A 14838-nucleotide genomic window follows, 5' to 3' on the forward strand; every position below is an offset into this window, starting at 1 on the left:
GGGGGAGGGTTTTTGATTAGATAGGATGAACTTCCGGATGCTTTTCTCAAGAACTTAGCCAAAGGCAAAGGTAGAAGAAGAAACACACAAGGAATAACTCTGCTCTAGATCTTTCTCTTCATTGATCTCCACATGATACAGGTTTGTGCATACAAGGTGACTTACTTGATTCATCGTCCCGCGTTCGGGTGTGCCCCCTCTCCTTATATAGGGGAGAGGGTGGCTTACAGGGGAAGAAACCCTAATGGCATCTTTGACTAGACAAACTACTTTACAAAGTTACTTTAATCATAAGTGACACCGGGGTCTTCTTTAATCAGGGAGGCTGACGTCCTCCGGCTTCTTTCAGCGTCACCCTCTTCTTTATCATCACGGCTTCGTTTAAAGCTACTTTGCTTAGCTCATCCTTGTCCTCTAGCTCTGGAGAGAATCTTTGACCAGTCTTGCCGACGTGCTACAGTGCACTTCTTACCGGTAGTCCGGTGTCTTCTTTACCTGGTTCCGGTATACCCCTCTTGGGGATACCGGCTTAGCTTTACTTAGCCAAACACTTAACTTCGTGCTCCGGTATAAACATTAAACCGGTATCTTGATGGCTCAAACCATCCGGTTTGGCATGCCTTTGGCATACCGGGGGTCATCCCCCCAACAGGTGGTGAATAGAACATTATCACAATTGTTGAGATCCATGATCAAGAAGAACCTGAAGGAGTGGGAAGATTGTTTGTCGCATGTGGAGTTTGCTTACAACATGGGGGTACATTCTACCATAGAGTTGTGTCCCTTTGAGGTGGTGTATGGTTTCAAACCCATTACTCCACTTGATTTGTTGCCTCTAACCCATACATGAGAGAGTCAATATGGAGGCATCAACGAGGGCAGATTTTGTGCGAAAGATTCATGTGAAGACTAAAGAGTTGATAGAGAAGAAAGGCAATAACAATGCTGTAAAAGTGAACAAGAAGCGCAAGGAGATGTTGTTCAAGCCTGGTGATATGGACTGGGTACATTTTCGCAAGGATAGGTTCCCGAAGCTACGGAAGTCCAAGTTGCTTCCTCGTGGTGCTAGTCCTTACAAAGTGCTTGCCAAGATCAATGATAATGCATACTCTATAGATCTTCCAATTGACGAGTTCGGTGTCAGCAATTCTTTCAATGTGGCTGATTTGACACCATATGACGAAGAAGACCTTGGAGCATCGAGGTCGACACCTTTTGAAGGGGGGAGAGATGATGAGGACATCCCTACTACACTACTACCTCCGTCTTTGCAAGACGAAGACGATGCTGCTGTGAAGCTCAAATCCAATGAAGTCAGGATTGGACCTATGACAAGAGCTCGTGCGAAGATACTCAAACAATAGGTGAACTTGTTCCTAAGTGATACTTTGATCGATGAAAATTTTATACTTCCTAAGTCCTTTCACTTATGTATGATCAGGTACGAAGAGGGAGCAAGCATCGCACGAGGAGAAGAGGAGCAGCTAGACAAGAAGCTAAACATGGAGCTAGACATAGAGCTGGACATGAAGATATCGCATGGACGCGCGAGGGAGGAGAGGGAGGCATGCGCGGAGGAGGAAGAAGTCCAGGCCGGTGCCAGGCCCGGTCAGATCGGCAGCCACGCCGGCGCGCCCGGTCCCAGGCCCGGTCCAACCGGACCACACGCCGGACGAGCCCGGCGCCAACCGGCTCCACAGCCGGTGCCATGCGGGACGGGTGTACTGAGCCGCCCATCCCGCACCCGGTCAGCACCCGGTCCCAGGCCCGGTTGAAACCGGACCGGCCGGTCCCAGGCCCGATCGACCAGCCCCCAGACCGGCCGAGTCTGAGTCTGTCTCGACCAGATCCAATCTGTTTCGGTTTTCTATGTATCTTTTCGACCCCTGGTCGTCCTGAACCCCTATATAAGTGCCCATGACGCCCCCAAATTAGGTTTAGACCACGTTTAAGATAAACCCTAGTTCATAGTTGATTGCTTTGCAACTCTATCGAATTTCTACACCATATTGCATTGATTTGGTGTATACCCTGAAAGTCTTGTGTGATCTACTGTTCCATTGGGAATTAGACGGTTTCAACTTACCGCTTCGTGGTCGGCTACATGCGCAGGTGTGTGGAGTTGCGAATATCTTGCAGGGTTGAGAGCTATTGCATTGGCGACAGGGACCAATCGAGAGACTTCGTTGCGTCATACAAGTTATCATCCACTTCATCATCGTGTTATCTCCGCTGTGTTCATCCCGTGATCATCATCACCACTGTCGCTTACTGAGAAGATCGGGCCACCTCTTATCAATAGGCTACTACGAATAGTCTTATTACAAATCGGGACCGGGGGATCCACAAATAGAGTGGCAAAGTAGCAAGCATACGAATAAGTTCTCGAATAACTAGGGGTTAAACATGATGCCAAGGCCGAAAAACCAAAGTGAAGTACCAAGCCCTTGGCATCCCCATGCAAATAGCCGTCCTAATAGATCAACTTCTCCCCCTTTGGCATCGGAACACCAAAAAGGGAGAAGAAGCATGCTAGCGCCCCAAAGGAGATCACTCGTCATCCTCGTCCTCATCTTCCTCCTCCTCGTCCTCCTCAGCATCTTCGTCTTCATCATACCCATACATGTGCTCGTCTTCGTCCTCTTCCTCAATCTCTTCTTCGTCTTGGACATGGCCCTTGCCATGAGGTGGAGAGGGGCGCACAACACGCTCAGGAATGGACTCCTCGGAGCTAGACCAAGTGTGCTTGGACTTCCATTCGCTGGGAGGGGTGATATTGTCCTCGGAGCCTTTGGAGGTGGGAATGCCCAAATGAACCATCATTGCCTTTTGGCGTTGATGGATCTTCTTGTTGTCGTAGTGGGCTTGATACATCTTGTCTTGGAGGTCTTCCTTGAAGCAAAAGGACTTCTTGAGACGAGCGGTGAGCTTGGCGAAGAGGTATTTGGTCTTGACAGAGTTTGGAACAAAGTCGGAATCATCACTATCGGCCTCCTCCTCCTCCGGGTCCTTGGGAGCATTCTTGCCATACCTCGGGAGAGCGTGGTTCTTGAAATTGGGGCTCCGCTCCTTATGGATAGTGATAGGGTAGCATTGTTCGAGGAAGTCTCCACGGCAAGCTTGTTCCCATTTGAGGCAAATGAGCCTCGTAATGTATGGTGCATATTGTGGAAGCTTGCGGAGGAAGGCACACTCTCGCATCTCATGCCAAATGTAGTCCATGATGTCCAATTGCTTGCCGCTACCCCTCAACTCATGAGTGTGCACAAGGAGGTTCACAAGAAAGCCATGCACTTCATCTTGGTTGGTGTGCTTGGGTTGATGGTGTTGCGGTAGATGTGATTCATGATGTTGTAGGTGGGAATGAGATCATAGGCACTTCCACACATCATTCTCCCGGGGAGGTAGAGGTTGGCCATCTTGTCTTTGCTCATTGGCTTGTTTTGAAGGTGGATCCGGAAGTAGTTGACATCATTGCCGGGAAGATCATAACCAAGTCCCCTAGCAAACTCCTCCCAAGTGGCCTCCATCACATGCTCCTTGGTCATCCACTTCATAGAGCGGAAGCCGTTCTCATCTTGAAGAAACACCGCGGTGGCATAGAATTTACATATCACCTCCTTGGAGTAGTTGTGGGCGAAGGTCATCAAGGGAATAAGACCTTGCTCTTTGCATATCTCAAGAGCCTCTCCAAAGTATTCAGGCTTAGAGCGGAGCTTGTCCACGTTGATGGAGAATTGGGGGCAACAATTGAACTCCTTTGTCCTGTAGACTTCATTGTAAATCCTCTCTTGATTGGCGTGGTGGAAGTAGTTGTTGGGACATAGACGAGGATTCATTGGTACCAAGTAAGGGTTGGCTCCCCTTATCCCCAAGAATTGAGCTTTCTTGATTCCACTCATAGGCCTTTGGGGACCCGAGGTGGTCCTCTTGCTAGCCGCAGCTGCTGCTGCCCTTTGACGCTTGGTGGTTCCTTGCGGCATAATCTCCTCTTGGTCTTCTTTCTCTTGGTGACGACGAGAAGGAGGCTTGACCTTGGCGCCGCTACGGGACTTAGATGGACCTGCGAACATCATAGGTTGTAGGGGGAATAGGGGTTAAGTGCACAAGCCTCGGAATCGCAGCGCAAAAGGACACTAACAAGCAACAACAGTGAAACTGCATCTAGCGGTAGTACCGCGACCCAGCCCGGTAGTACCGCTTGAACCGGTAGTACCGGTCACGAATGACCGGTACTACCGCTCGAGCACAACACCACTAGACCTAGGTCGAGATTCATGGCATAGAGGCACAAAGTTTCACATAGTGTTGCTATCTAGTATCCCTTTACATGGAAAAGCTTTCTAGGATGATTCTCCACCAAGAACTCCAACAAACCCTAACCTATGCATCTAGGGAATCCAACAAACCCTAGAGAGAGAGGTTCGAGTTCATACCGGAGGACATGATGGAGAAGGAGATGGGGAAGCTTCTCCATGGAGGAGATTTGACCGGGGATGGCCGGAGGAGGAGATGGGGGCCGGTCTCCTCGGGTTCTTCGAGCTTGGAGTCGCCATTGACTTGAGGTGGGTGGGGGAAAGTGATGGATTTGTTTGAATCCGTCCCCAACCGGTACCTTAAGTCAAAGTCGAAAGCGGTAGTACCGCTCCCAAGGGCGGTAGTACCGCTCCAGGGCAAAATCCTGACAGTCATCAGGACACTGCACCGGGGCTGCAATACCGGTCTGATGACCGGTAGTACCGGGCTCCAAAGTTCAGAAAAACCCAGATTATGGTGTAGGCTTGTGCTTTTAGACGGAAATGGCTCAAGAGGTAGGTATTGTCTTAGGATTAGATGGAGAAACTGGTAAGGTACTACTCAACCAAGCTTACATGAATCAATCACGAAAAGCCAAGCTTGGGTGAATCTCCCATGAAGAACATGGAGAAAAGAAAAACCAAATGCAAATGGGAAAGAAACCAAAAGAAGATCAAAGAAAATCAAAAAGAACCAAAAGAGAACAAAAAACTCCTCAAGGAGGAGGTTGGTGGCTGAAGCCACCGTGTAAGAGTATAATAGCGTGATGTCGCGTAGACATATCTAGGACTCACTACTAAGACTCAACATGAAGCTCATTAGTCACTTATTTGACAAATAGAGTATGTTTTGGATTTAGTATGCATTATGGGGGGAGGGATAGTTCAATAAGTTTAAACCGCACTCCCCCTATGTTCATGCGTACTTTTCATGAAGACATTAGCTAAAGAGTGCTATGTGCACACGACGGTCAAGCGAAGTTCGACGGATCTATGATATTTAGCTCATGCCTCAACTCAATGAAACGCTTCTCATCCAAGGGCTTTGTGAAGATGTCCGCCAATTCCTCCTTGGTGCCAATAAAGGTGTAACATCCCAAGATTTCAAATAATGAAAGAAAAAGAATTCCACTTGTTCAAAAATGAGAACCAACAAAAACTTTTATTACATCATATGCTATGCATAGTGGTCATCCTTAATTCTTGTGTTATTGCCATGATGATTGTTTGTGTGCTCACCAATGATGCTAAAACCCTAGAGTATGATCATTGGATCAAGAAAAGAGAAAGCAAAAGAAATAGAAAAATGCAAATCATCACACACATGTGCCTATGGCCATTTTTGCAAAACCTTGACCTAGGCCAATTTGGCTTGTGCCAATGGTTGGGTAATGATACTAAACACTTAAGAACACCGTTTGAATCAAAGAAACTCAAATCAAATCAAATTAAAATTCAAATTGAGCTCACATAAGATAATGGTCAAAACTGCCATTTATATCATGACACCTACTTTGAGCCTCTGTATTAAGATATTTTTAAACCAAACAACCTCAACTCTTTGCACCTCATCCAAGACCTCATCAAGGTGAACAACTTTGGTAAAGAACACCCATGCAAACTCTTGCTAGATTTCAAATTATCATCAAGCAAAGTAGCAACATTCAAACAGATTCAAGATGATGCCATTTTTGAATTTTTGCAAACCAACTCAATTTTGTACACCACCACCACCATTGTGTCTTAAATATTATATGAATCAACTCCACCAAAAATCATTGCAAAATTTGAAAATTATTCTCTTGCGGCCATTTGGTCGAACACTTGGCAGGCACCAATTCTGCCAACTCAACACAGGCTATTACCCAGCATATTTTTGACCTAACCATCGATCCCATGTCATCATTAGTACCCTCATCCACTCCTTGCACGATACCTGGCCTGGAGACACACTTGAGTGCACAAAATAATCAAAGACAATGTCATGCCGTGCATGACATGAGCACCATCATGCCACCTCTCTCTCCCTTCACCTCAGCCACGCACCACCATGTCCTGGAGCCTCTCCATCACAACCTGGTCACGCTCGTGCAAAGCCCTGTCCAGTAGACGCCCTGCACTGGCCAGCACGCGTGCACCCAGTGACGTCCAGCTCGCGCCAGAGCGCGCCAGAGCGTCATCTCTCCTCGTCACGCTCGTCCTCCATCTGCTCCCTCCTCTCGCCCGTGCACACACCGTTGACCCTGCTACCTCCCAGACACGCCCATTGGACCGCGGGAACGCTGTAGATGACGCCACCATCGCCGACGTCCGCCGCAGTACCGTAAGCTCCCGTCAAGCTCACGAGCACGTCACAACCTCGATTTCACCGCCGTCAAGCCCGTCGTGACCGCACTACCACCGCCAACCCGCCTGCGTCATCGCCCAACCCCCTGCGCCCCTGTAGCGACGTCGCCATGGACGACCTCATCTCCGCGCCTCGGCCTCGCCCAGCCGCTATAAAAGGAGGCCTTCCCCTCCCAAATTCTGCACACCACTCGCATTCCCTCCTCTCCTTGACCCTCCTTGAGCTCGCTCGCTTCTCAATTTGGTCCGTAGATAGCCAATTTGATCGCCGGAGCCCGTGAAGCCGCCGCAGAAACCGCCGGAGCTAGGAGCCGCCCCCGGAGACGTCACCTGTACCAGGCGAACCGCCGTCCTCGATAACGTCACTGCGCACATCACCGATCATCGCCGAAGCGCCGGTGAGCCCTCCGACCCCCTACCTGCGCCGCTAGTGAGCTCTGATCTCGCCGGAGATGACGACGGCTGTGCATCGTTCGATCCGATTCTAATCGTGCGTCCCAGAAAGAAACTTACTGGTTCGGGCGTTATGAGCCACTGACCGGTGGAGCCCACTGTCAGGCGGCCTGCTCGTGCTAGACGCGAAGTGGGCCGGCCCGTTTTCTTTTTCCCTTGCTGGCCCAGTTAGTTTCCCGCGCGAGCCCAACCGTTTGAATTCAAATAAATCAAATTAATTCAAATTGCTCACTGATGCCATGTTCAAAATTGAATAGAATTAAATCTACTGAGCCAAATTTGATAAATTTTATATATTTGGAAAGCTTAGGAAATTATCTAAATAACTACACTGGTATCAACCCTAGATTCATTGTAGAAATAATGTAGTAAAAATAACAAGGCATGGCCTTTTGAAATTTCAAACATTTATTAAAAATCAGCCACAAATGATTTTGAGTTGATTCCAACTCTCAAAAATCACATTTCATATTGTCTACCTGAATATGTAAAAATATGACATGGTTGTTTCACATGATCATGGTCTAGAATAAATAATGGCTATATGGCTATTTCTAGTCCATTTAAATTATCCAAAACTATTTATTAAATCCTATGAGAGATATTTTCTCATTTAAATCTTTGTCTCAAGTAATTCCACATGAGGTATTGACCTTGGTCTATATAATCTCATATGGTATTATTTGGTGATATTAAATCATTACTATGTTAGTGTTAAATTGCATGAGGTATAATACCTCATTTAAATCATTTTCCCCAAGTAATAAAGATGAAGTGTTGACCTTGGTCAACATAGGTTCATACCTTATTATTTGAGGAAATTAAATCTTAACAAGATTCAATGAGAGGAAATTATTTCTCCAAAGAACTAAATAGAAACCCTAATCAATATTTGTAATGAGAGGAAATTATTTTTCTTAAAAAAGAAAACAAAGTCAACCAACATGTTAAAAATGTTGTGATACTAGAATAGCTGGTGTGATGCTTAGTCTAGCTCTTAAGAATTGCTTGGTGATTGTGTACTTCGTATCCATTTTTAGACGCTAGTTGACATAGGCATCCCAAATGGGCCTGCCGAATATAGTACCCGGGGTTTAATCAAGGCCCACTACCCGAAGAATAAGAAGATTCGAGAGCCCAAGATGTATTTTAAGGAAAAGATAGAGCTGTAATAGGAAGTGTTATTTGTAATCTGGCGGGATGAGTTAGAAACCGTCCCGGACTCTGTAAACTTGTATAGCACGAATCCCTCGGCTCCACCTCATATATAAAGGGGGAGTCGAGGGACAAAGAATCAATCGAATCATTGTCTGCAAACCCTAGTTTTCATATTCGTCGAGTACTTTCCGGCTGAAACCTTCGAGATCTACTTACCCTCTACTTCCAACTAAACCCTAGCCTACAATCCATAGGCATTGACAAGTTGATACCTTGTCAATTGGCGCCGTCTGTGGGAACTAGAGGCGTAAGGAGCTGATCTCGATGGCACGCTCAAGATCTTCGACATCGTCAACCGCAAGCAACACAATGGATCGAGGTAAACAGATCGCTGCTGGTCTTGTCGATTTTGTTCCTCACCCACCCTCCCGTTTGGATGCATATGCGTATCTGGCGGAGCCCATGGAGATGACGTTCGGAAGGTTTCACTTTCGCGTCGAGAAGGAAGGATCGTATCGTGTCGAGATTCCGATTTCGTCGGGATCGTCGGTGATCGATTCAGATTTTTCAAGCTATGCATCGTCAACCGAGTCAGGAGAAGAAACCTCGGTGACACGTTACGTCAGCACCAGAACAAGAGAGAAACTCGCCCAGATCTTCAACGACATGTCGTTCGAGTCATCTGCGGACTCATATATAAGCGATGGCTCAAGCAATGTCAACAGTTATGACTTTATCGACAAATCTATCACAGTGGGCAAGGTCTTCATCAATCTCAACGATGATGTCACCAAACCCAACGTAGATCTGAGTACAAAGTATCATCAGATTTACGCCATTGAAGATCAAGAGGAGACATCCGAGGCTTTCGACAGTCTGGGAAATCCATACGTCGATCCCTCTAATCTGCGGCAAGGCCTGGGCAACAAATACGTCGGGCCAGAGCCGCGAGATAGAGTTCAGCTTTCACAAGCAGCGTGGGACAGAGCCGCGAGAGCTATGAACGGCACAGAACCAATGGCTACCACGGCCACACCAGAAGAACTGCAAGCATATCAATATAGGCTCGCACGAGCTGCCAGGGAATTGGAAAAACAGACAGCTGAGTTGAACAGGAGAAAGGAGGCAGCTTCTGCATCCAGCAGGAGAAGGGCAGATTTAAGTCGACAATCTAGAACTACGGGTGATAGCCATCGGGAGGCGCGGAACAGAGCAAGATCAAGGCTGCAACACATACCTGAAGCAGAAAGAGAGCACTTGGTCCAGAACCTCGACATGTCCTTCATGTCGATAGATACAAGAGGAAACATCATCCCTAAGACACCAGAGGCTGGGTATATGGCGACACATGCTTTTATCCTTGCGTCTAAACCACCTCCAGGTGATCCAAGGGAAACATTGTACAATATGGCGGTAGCAGGAGTTGGAGCTATGGGGACAGCGTTTGTATCAACGCCTCCCGAAGGAGCGGCAAGGCAAAATAGTCCACGACCTGCAGCAGCAACAGCAGCAGCACCTGAAGGGCCAAGTGGAGCAAGAGACACAACGGCACGAGCAAGAGTCGACAGAGCGCGGCAAAGCGAAGGGATCATCGGCAATCTCCGGAATTGACCGACGAAGATATGTGTGGCTTGCCATGCTTTACGAGGAGAGTCCGGAAAACTCGAGTCCCCTCAGGATTCAAGTTACCCGATAATTTCAAGAAGTTCGACGGCCTTCAAGATCCAGAGGATTGGCTAGTCGACTATCTAGAGACGGTGAAGCTCACAGGAGGAACTAGGGCAACAGCCATGCAAAGTATCCAGGTGCATTTGAGTGGAGCCGCACGATCTTGGATAAAGAAACTCGCTCCAGGATCCATCGACAGCTGGGAAAGTTTCGAGGATGTGTTCGTCAAGAACTTTAGATCCACATGCAAAAAACCCGCGTCGTTAGAGGAGTTGAGAGCGTGTCGACAAAAGCCAGATGAGCCAATGAGGAAGTACATCCAGAGGTGGAATATCATTAAAAACTCGGCAGAAAATATATCTGACGAGAGAGCAATAGATGCGTTTGTCGCAGGAGTCAGGCGTGGAGATTTCGTCGAAGACTTGGGAAGGACCAATCCAAAGACAGTATCCGCGTTAATGGAGATAGCAAATAAATGGGCAGATGGAGAAGACGCTGTCCACAACAAACGACACAGGTCGCCAGAGGAGGACCGCGGTCGAAACTATCAACCGAGGCGAAGATTTCCTCGGACGTACCAGAACTACGACGCTCCAGGACAAATTTCGGCAGGTTTTCGGACAAATACAGGAGGAAGCAACAGAGATGATTACCAGAGAAGCAGTGAGCAGCGAGGTGATAACAGGGATGATTCACGCAACAGGCAAAATAGCGGGCCTAGGTTCCCAAGACCTTTCGTGTCCCCTGAAGAGATGATGAATGGACCGTGCCAGATGCATTTTTTTCTCGACAAAGAACGGAAAAAGACAGTCAGGGAACTTGCAGAAGGATTGTCGAAATTTTCAAGCAATGTTGCGGTATGCAGAGAACGCTAATGCGCGGGCAGCACAGAGAAATCCTCGAGAACCCAGAAGCGAGATTCACTTGCCGCCTCCTCCCGCGATTACAGACGACAATCGGCATCAGCTCAGAATAGCGGCAGCTTTGCACCACCACCTTATGTTGATCCTAATTCCAATGGAGCAGTGTTGATGATCCAGAAGGGAAGACCGTCCAATAGAGCTCAGAAAGTAATCTCACGACAGGTGTTTATGGCAGAGAAAATGCCTCCACCAACAGTTGAGTACCTTAATTGGTCAGGACAAGATATCGGCTTCACAATAGCAGATCATCCGCAGCAAGTTCCTCGACCAGGGCAGTCAGCACTTATTCTGCCAGCAGTTATCGCGGGATTTGATGTCTCTCGAGTGTTCATAGACGGCGGCAGCAGCTTAAACCTTATGTATGCAGATACATTGAGGAAGATGAACATATCCTTAGCAAACTTGAAACCAACAGACACAAGGTTCCACGGCATCACACCGGAGAAACCAAGTTATCCATTGGGAAAGATCAATCTCGACGTTCAGTTTGGGACCCGAGAAAATTATAGAATCGAGAGGCTCGAGTTTGAAGTCGTGGATTTTCCGTCGCAATATCACGCTCTGTTGGGACGACCAGCATATGCTAGATTTATGGCAGTGCCACACTATACATACTTGTTGTGGAGGTTGCCTGGACCAAAGGGACCAATCACAGTTAAAGGAAGCTTTGCCTTAGCCGATAAGTGCGACAAGGATTTCCACCGGTTGTCAGAAACCTTTGGGATGCAAGCTGAGTACTTGGCGTCAAAAAGCATGACTGATTACGACGTACTGCCAGACGTTGGAAGGCCAAACAAAGAATCAACTTTCAGTACCGAGAAAAATTCAAAAGAGGTGCAGATTCACCCGACAGACCCAAAAAAGACGACATCTATCGCAAACGACATGGATATCGCATAGGAAAGCGCGCTCGTCGAGTTCCTCCGTGAGCACTGGAAAATCTTCGCATGGTGTCCAGCTGACATGCCAGGAGTACCCAGGGAACTTGCCGAGCACCACCTAAACTTGGATCCACTAGCAAGACCAATCAAACAACCTTTGCGGCGTTTTTCGGAACCAAACCGCAAAGCCATGCTGTCAGAAATTAATCGACTACAAGAAGCTGGTTTTATCAAAGAGATATTCACAGAAGCCACATGGGTAGCAAATCCTGTCTTTGGTGCCGAAGAAAAACACTAAGGTCCTTCGCATGTGCGTCGACTTTACGTGTGTCAATAAACATTGTCCAAAGGATCACTTTCCCCTCCCGAGGATCGATCAAATTATCGACTCCACGGCTGGATGTGAACGTCTTTCCTTCCTGGATGCATATTCTGGTTATAACCAGATCAGATTGAAAGAAGAAGATGAAGTAAAGACCGCATTTATTACACCTTACGGCGTGTTTTGTTCTGAGAACAATGCCCTTTGGTCTAAAAAATGCGGGAGCAACATATCAAAGGATGATGCAGAAGTGTTTGGCGACACAGATTGGGAAGAACGTGCAAGTATACATTGATGATGTCGTCATAACATCAAAAAAGGGGGCAACGCTGATCGAGGATCTCAAGGAAACCTTCGACAACCTTGATAAGTTCTGCCTAAAACTGAACCCGACGAAGTGTTCCTTTGGCGTCCCAGCAGGAGAACTTTTGGGGTTTCTAGTCTCAGCAAGAGGGATTGAAGCAAATCCCGACAAAATACAGGCTATCGTAACAATGAGGAAGCCAACAAAGTTGAAGGAAATACAACAGCTAACGGGGCGAGTCGTAGCTTTGAGTAGATTCGTCGCTAGGCTGGGAGAAAAGGCACTGCCGTTCTACGCTTTGATAAAACAAGGAGATAAATTTCAGTGGAACGAAGAAGCCGACAGAGCTTTCGAGGATTTGAAGCGCACAATTTCGACACCGCCAATTCTGGTGGCACCAAAAGAAAGGGAACCCCTCCTGCTATATATCGCAGCCACACCCCAAGTGGTGAGCACGGTGCTAGTTGTCGAAAGGGAAGAAGAAGGAAAACTCCACGGCGTGCAGCGGCCAGTATACTTCGTCAGCGAAGTTTTATCGCCATCTAAACAAAGGTATCCGCAGTACCAAAAGATAGCATATGGAGTATTCACGACAGCACGAAAATTGCGCCACTATTTTTCGGCACATCCGATCATAGTGGTCAATGAAGCTCCCTTGTCAAATATACTGAACAACCCAGAAGCTACGGGTCGTGTCTCCCTTTGGGGAATAGAACTTTCCCCTCGGGACATCACGTATGAAAAAAGAAAAGCAATAAAATCGCAAATACTGCCGGACTTCATCGCAGAGTGGATGGAGTTGCAAAATACAGGACCTCCAGATTTATCGAGAACTTGGACCATGAACTTCGACGGGTCCAAAAGACTGGAAGGAGGCGGCGCAGGAGTAGTACTCATATCACCTGAAGGCGACAAGTTGAAGTACATCCTCCGGATGACGTTCCCTAACGCATCTAACAATGAAGCAGAATATGAGGCTCTCATACATGGAATGAAGATGGCGAAAGCCTGCGGAGCAACTCGACTAAAAATCTTTGGCGACTCACAGCTGGTGGCACAGCAAGTTATGAACCAATGTGATGCAGTCAATGATAGCATGATGGCATACAAGGAGGTATACAACGAACTCGAGAAGTTGTTCGATGGATGCGAAGTAAACCATATTAGCAGATTGAGCAACGACGAAGCCGATGTTCTTGCAAACATCGGGTCACAATGCCTTGCAGTCCCGCAGTGTGTATTACGGGAAGAAATAACAGAGAGATCCACTAAGTCGACAAAATCAAAAAAGAAGGAGAAGAAACCCTCGGGGGCTACCAAGGAAAAGCAAGAGGACGAAGAAGAAGATCAGGACCTGGTCATGGTGATACAGATACCGTGGATGCAGCCGTACATATCATACATCCTGAGGAAAGAAATACCCGACGATCCAGTTGAGGCAAGGCGAGTAATTCGACGCTCCAAAGCTTTCACGGTGGTCAAGGGAGAATTGTATAAGCGAAGTATTTCAGGCGTCTTGCAAAGGTGCGTCACACCAGAGGAAGGAAGAATAATTCTGAAGGATGTACACGAGGGAATATGTGGCCACCACGCAAGTAGTCGAGCTATCGCAGCGAAAGTTTTTCGAGCAGGATTCTACTGGTTGACAGCAATCGAGGACGCCAAGGACATAGTAAGAACTTGCGACGCGTGTCAAAGGTTTGCCGCAAAACCTCACTCTCCGGCAGCAGAGCTAGCACCAATACCATTGTCATGGCCCTTTGCTCAATGGGGACTTGATATGGTGGGTAAGTTACACAAATCCTGGCCAGGAGGAAAGGAGTACATGCTAGTAGCTGTCGACAAGTTTACAAAATGGATAGAAGCGAAGCCGATAAATTCACCAGATGGAGCATCCGCAGTAAAATTCGTAAAAGGCCTCGTCTTCAGATTTGGAGTGCCCCATAGCATCGTCACAGACAACGGCAGTAACTTCACATCCCATGAATTCAAAGATTATTGCGAAGAGGTGGGTATCAAGCTGAACTTTGCGTCAGTTGCACATCCTCAAACCAATGGGCAAGTCGAGAAAGCCAATGGTATCATCTGCAATGGCATCAAGAAGCGCTTGTTAGGACCACTGGAAAAAGCTCGACATACCTGGCCAGAAGAACTACCAAGCGTGTTGTGGAGCATCCGAACAACACCAAACACAGCAACGCAGGAAACTCCGTTTTTTCTGGTTCATGGAGCAGAAGCAGTACTACCAATCGAGATAGAGCACAACTCTCCACGTGTCGATGAATATGATGAAGAAACATCGAGAAGAGCGCTAGAGGACGACGTCGACGCACTTGATGAAGCTCGAGATGAAGTATTATCTCGGGTAACCAAATATCAACAGGACTTGAAGAATTACCACAGTCGACGTTTGCGGCCAAGATCTTTTCAGGTGGGCGACCTAGTTCTTCGGCTCACGCAAAAAAGTCATGAAAAACTCGAGTCACCA

Source organism: Lolium perenne, chromosome 7 (assembly GCF_019359855.2).
Source record: "Lolium perenne isolate Kyuss_39 chromosome 7, Kyuss_2.0, whole genome shotgun sequence".
NCBI lineage: Eukaryota > Viridiplantae > Streptophyta > Magnoliopsida > Poales > Poaceae > Lolium > Lolium perenne.